A 6000-nucleotide genomic window follows, 5' to 3' on the forward strand; every position below is an offset into this window, starting at 1 on the left:
TGAAACACGCCATAGCCGCATTCGACATCGAGTTTCGTGCAGATTGGTCGAAAGTCCTAGGAGGAGATACATTTTAAGTGTTTTTCACAAAATCCAAAATGGCAGGAATTCCAATATGGCAGAAAATTATGTCATAGGGTGCGTTGAACTCTGCTTGAACCAAGGAATCCAACGGTCCCTCGGTTGCATTAACCCCTGGAAGGAACTTGGAGCTACTAGACTGAACTAGAAACATAAGTATATTTTGGTTTCTCTACTGGCTAGTGCTAAGTCATCAGTGTTGTGGTGAAACTGCTTTGTTATTCAAGGTTATTGTGAGAGTTAGTTTTGGCCTGAGCTAGACTAATTGCCCTGTTGAGTGGGCTGTGGGAGTGGCCTGCTGAAGTGAGGATTTATAAACAGCACAGGGCCAAGTGTTCCCCAGATTGCATTAACCCCTGGAAGGAACTTGGAGCTACTAGACTGAACTAGAAACATAAGTATATTTTGGTTTCTCTACTGGCTAGTGCTAAGTCATCAGTGTTGTGGTGAAACTGCTTTGTTATTCAAGGTTATTGTGAGAGTTAGTTTCGGCCTGAGCTAGACTAATTGCCCTGTTGAGTGGGCTGTGGGAGTGGCCTGCTGAAGTGAGGATTTATAAACAGCACAGGGCCAAGTGTTCCCCAGATTGCATTAACCCCTGGAAGGAACTTGGAGCTACTAGACTGAACTAGAAACATAAGTATATTTTGGTTTCTCTACTGGCTAGTGCTAAGTCATCAGTGTTGTGGTGAAACTGCTTTGTTATTCAAGGTTATTGTGAGAGTTAGTTTCGGCCTGAGCTAGACTAATTGCCCTGTTGAGTGGGCTGTGGGAGTGGCCTGCTGAAGTGAGGATTTATAAACAACACAGGGCCAAGTGTTCCCCAGATTGCATTAACCCCTGGAAGGAACTTGGAGCTACTAGACTGAACTAGAAACATAAGTATATTTTGGTTTCTCTACTGGCTAGTGCTAAGTCATCAGTGTTGTGGTGAAACTGCTTTGTTATTCAAGGTTATTGTGAGAGTTAGTTTCGGCCTGAGCTAGACTAATTGCCCTGTTGAGTGGGCTGTGGGAGTGGCCTGCTGAAGTGAGGATTTATAAACAGCACAGGGCCAAGTGTTCCCCAGATTGCATTAACCCCTGGAAGGAACTTGGAGCTACTAGACTGAACTAGAAACATAAGTATATTTTGGTTTCTCTACTGGCTAGTGCTAAGTCATCAGTGTTGTGGTGAAACTGCTTTGTTATTCAAGGTTATTGTGAGAGTTAGTTTCGGCCTGAGCTAGACTAATTGCCCTGTTGAGTGGGCTGTGGGAGTGGCCTGCTGAAGTGAGGATTTATAAACAGCACAGGGCCAAGTGTTCCCCAGATTGCATTAACCCCTGGAAGGAACTTGGAGCTACTAGACTGAACTAGAAACATAAGTATATTTTGGTTTCTCTACTGGCTAGTGCTAAGTCATCAGTGTTGTGGTGAAACTGCTTTGTTATTCAAGGTTATTGTGAGAGTTAGTTTCGGCCTGAGCTAGACTAATTGCCCTGTTGAGTGGGCTGTGGGAGTGGCCTGCTGAAGTGAGGATTTATAAACAGCACAGGGCCAAGTGTTCCCAAGTGTTCCCCAGATTGCATTAACCCCTGGAAGGAACTTGGAGCTACTAGACTGAACTAGAAACATAAGTATATTTTGGTTTCTCTACTGGCTAGTGCTAAGTCATCAGTGTTGTGGTGAAACTGCTTTGTTATTCAAGGTTATTGTGAGAGTTAGTTTCGGCCTGAGCTAGACTAATTGCCCTGTTGAGTGGGCTGTGGGAGTGGCCTACTCTCCTGGCAGACGATTAGCAATCAGCAGTGACAGGCCTTAAGCATTGACGGCTTAGACGGCGACAGCGGGAAGGCGACAGCTCCCTCCGGCGTGCGACCGAAGGCTAGGGCGGCCAAAGGTACCGGGCGACTTATTCAAGAGCGACTTTGTCAAGTAAGACTGTCAGGAAGGTAGTACGTCTACATTTACCTCAGTACCTGTATTGTTACCATTATGTGTTTGCATCCTATTCCTGTTGTGTTCCCTCTCCGGGGGTCACGCAGACACTGGGTCACCCCCAGACTCCGTAACCCCTCTAACCTCATCTATCCGACTGTCTCAACTCATAGAGAGCAAGTGGTGACAGGGGGACTTTGGAATTGCCAGTCGGCGGTGCCCAAAGCTGAGTTTATCTCAGGCTATGCATCCTTGCTCTCCCTCAGCTTCCTTGCTCTCACCGAGACATGGATCACACCAGAGAACACTGCCACTCCCGCAGCCCTGTCAGATGTGTATTCTTTCTCCCACACTCCCAGAGCTGCGAGGCGAGGTGGTGGTACTGGCCTGCTCATTTCCCCAACATGGAAATACTCACTCGTCTCCATCCCACAGTTCTCCCCTCCCTCTTTTGAATTCCATGCTGTCTCTGTCATGTATCCAATCAAGCTCACCATTGCTGTTGTGTATCGCCCACCAGGTCCTCTTGGTGAATTCCTAGAGGAGCTCGATACACTAGTTTCGCACTTCCCAGATGATGGGTCCGCACTCATCCTTCTCGGGGACTTCAACATCCAGAGTGAGAAATTGGAACCTTTCCTCTCCTTCCTCTCCTCCTTCGATCTTCACCTCTCTTCTTCTCCTCCCACTCACAAAGCCGGCAACCAGCTGGATCTCATCTTCACTAGACACTGTTCCACCCCTAACCTCTCTGTCACTCCCCTCCATCTCTCTGACCACTATTTCATGTCCTACTCCCTCTCCATCCCCTCTTCCCCTGTAACTCCTCCTCCTACCCACATGGTTACCGCCCGTAGCCATCTCCGCTCGCTCTCCCCTACTGACCTTTCCTCTACTGTCACCTCCGCCCTCCCCGCCCCTGAATCCTTCTCTCTCCTACCCTCTGATACTGCCACTGATCTTCTCCTCTCTACTCTTTCCTCTTCTCTGGACAATCTCTGTCCCCTCACCTCCAGGCCTGCACGCCCAACTCCACCTGCCCCATGGCTGTCGGACTCAGTGCGTACTGATAGACGGAGCCTGAGAATAGCTGAGCGCAAATGGAGGAAAGGCAAGCTCCCAGAGGACCTTCTTAATTTCCAATCTCTTCTTTCCACATTCTCCTCCTCTCTGTCTGCTGCTAAAGCTGCTTTCTTCCGCTCTAAAATCTTAACCTCTGCTTCCAATCCTAAAAAACTCTTTGAAACCTTCTCTTCACTACTCCAGCCCCCACCTCCTACTCCCAACTCCTCCCTTCTCCCTGATGATTTCGCCAACTTCTTTGACAAGAAAGTTAACGATATCAGATCCTCTTTCCCCCCTCCCCCGGTCAACGCTCCATGCACGAAACTCACCCCCCCATCCCCACCCTCTCTCCACTCCCTGCTCCCCCCCTCCTCTCCACGCCCCACCTTATCCCACTTTTCTCCCCTCTCCCCCAACGAGGCCCTCAACCTTGTAACATCTAACCGCCCCACCACGTGCTCCCTAGACCCTGTTCCCTCGACTCTCCTTCAGTCTGTTGCACCCGAACTCCTTCCCTTCCTAACCCACCTCATCAATGCATCTCTTGTTTCAGGATGTTTTCCCTCTGCTTTCAAGACTGCCAGAGTCACCCCCCTCCTAAAGAAACCATCTCTCGACCCATCTGATGTCAAAAACTACAGACCGGTTTCCCTTCTATCCTTTCTATCCAAAACACTTGAACGTGCTATCTTTAACCAACTGTCTTCGTACCTCCACCAGAACGACCTCCTAGATCCCCACCAATCCGGGTTCAAGGCTGGCCACTCGACAGAGACCGCCCTCCTTGCAGTAACAGAGTCACTCCATGCCGCTAGAGCGAACTCTCTCTCCTCTGTCCTGATACTCCTAGACCTGTCAGCAGCATTTGATACGGTAGACCACCAGATCCTCCTCTCCACCCTCGAGGAGAAAGGCATCGATGGCTCTGCACACTCCCTGTTTGCATCCTACCTGACGGGCCGCTCCTACCAGGTGACATGGAGAGGGTCGACGTCGGAATCGCGTAGTCTGACTACGGGGGTTCCACAAGGGTCTGTCCTGGGTCCTCTCCTGTTTTCCCTCTACACTACATCTCTGGGCTCTGTCATTCGCTCGCATGGCTTCTCCTATCACTGCTATGCCGATGACACCCAACTGGTTCTGTCATTTCCCCCTTCTGATACAGAAGTGGAGACACGCATAGCTGGGTGCTTGGCTGACATTTCGGAGTGGATGACGACACATCACCTCAAGCTCAATCTGGACAAGACTGAGCTGTTGTTCCTCCCGGGGAAGGGCTGTCCGCACCGGGACCTGGCCATCACCATTGAAGACACAGTGGTGACCCCGACTCGGACTGCGAGGAATCTGGGTGTGACCCTGGATGACCAACTGTCATTTTCCTCACATGTCACATCCGTCACACGTTCCTGCAGATTCATGCTCTACAACATCAGGAGGATTCGCCCTTTCCTCACTAATGAAACGGCGCAGGTACTCATCCAGGCCCTGGTCATCTCCCGCCTGGACTACTGCAACTCCCTCCTCGCGGGGGCACCGGCGTCAGCCATTAAACCTCTGGAACTTGTCCAGAAAGCTGCTGCTCGCCTGGTGTTCAACCACCCCAAGTTCTCCCACACAACTTCCCTTCTCCGTTCCCTACACTGGCTCCCTGTAGCGGCTCGCATCCAGTTTAAAACTCTGGCGCTAACCTACAGGGCAATGAAAGGAACAGCCCCCTCCTACCTCCAGGCCATGGTCAAACCCTACATCCCCTCCCGACCACTACGCTCTGCTACCTCAGGGCGACTGGTTGCCCCGTCACTCCGAGGCTCCTGCGGTCGATCGACACGGTCACGGCTCTTCTCTGTCCTGGCCCCGCAGTGGTGGAATGAGCTGCCCACTGATGTCAGGACAGCAGAGTCGCTGCCCATCTTTCGTCGCAGGCTCAAAACTCATCTCTTCAAGAAGTACTACAACAATCCTCCCACCTAAGCACTTATTATATTATATTGCACTGTACTTTAGATTGTGATTCTTGCACTTTGCTTCAGCACTAGATTATGCTCTTAGTCACTTGTTTGTTTTAGAAAGAAGATGCACTTGTGAGTTCTGGCAAGTAGTAGTACATTGGCTCTTCCTACGTTAAATGCAATTATTGTTAGTCGCTTTGGATAAAAGCGTCTGCTAAATGACTGTAATGTAATGTAATGTAATGTTTTGAAAATCGGGCTTATAGGTCAAAAGTTGCTTGCACAAAAACACCTTCAACTTTGACACATGGTGGCGCTAGAGGGTTCGAGCTGTGGACATGGATCTTGGTGAAAAGACTCAGGGGACTGTCATGAATGAGTGTGCCAATTTTCACAACTTTTTACCATACGGTTCTATGGGCTGCCATAGACTCCCATGGCAGAAGAAGAAAGAAAGAACTAGGGCTGCGAGCAGCAGTGAGCGGGCCCTCGCACCCCACGCGTGTCGGGGTGCTGCGCCGTTAAAGGCTGTGCTATTTCGGTGTGCAGTACTGAGAGAAACTTCCTGTCACCAGTAGGTGGCGCTCTAGGCGTGACTCAATACCGAAGCATAGATGTGTTCAGGACGGTACCTTGATGAAGCGTGAGAAATGTTGAGTTAATCGGATAACGTATGTAGGAGTTATGAGGACTTCCTGTTTCACCAGTAGGTGGCGCTGTAAGTGTGACTCAATACCAACACATAGATGGGTTCAAAAGGCCACCTTCATGAAGCGTCAGCAATTTGGTGCAAATCGGATGATGTATGCAGGAGTAATGAGGACTTCCTGTTTCACCAATAGGTGGCGCTATACGTATGACGCAATACTGACACATAGATGTGTTCAGGACAGAACCGTCATGAAGCGTGAGCTATATTGGACAAATTGGATAATGTATGGAGGAGTTATGAGGACTTCCTGTTTCACCAATAGGTGGCGCTA

The sequence above is a fragment of the Borostomias antarcticus genome, assembly GCF_949987555.1.
Source record: "Borostomias antarcticus genome assembly, contig: scaffold_135, whole genome shotgun sequence".
Taxonomy (NCBI): domain Eukaryota; kingdom Metazoa; phylum Chordata; class Actinopteri; order Stomiiformes; family Stomiidae; genus Borostomias; species Borostomias antarcticus.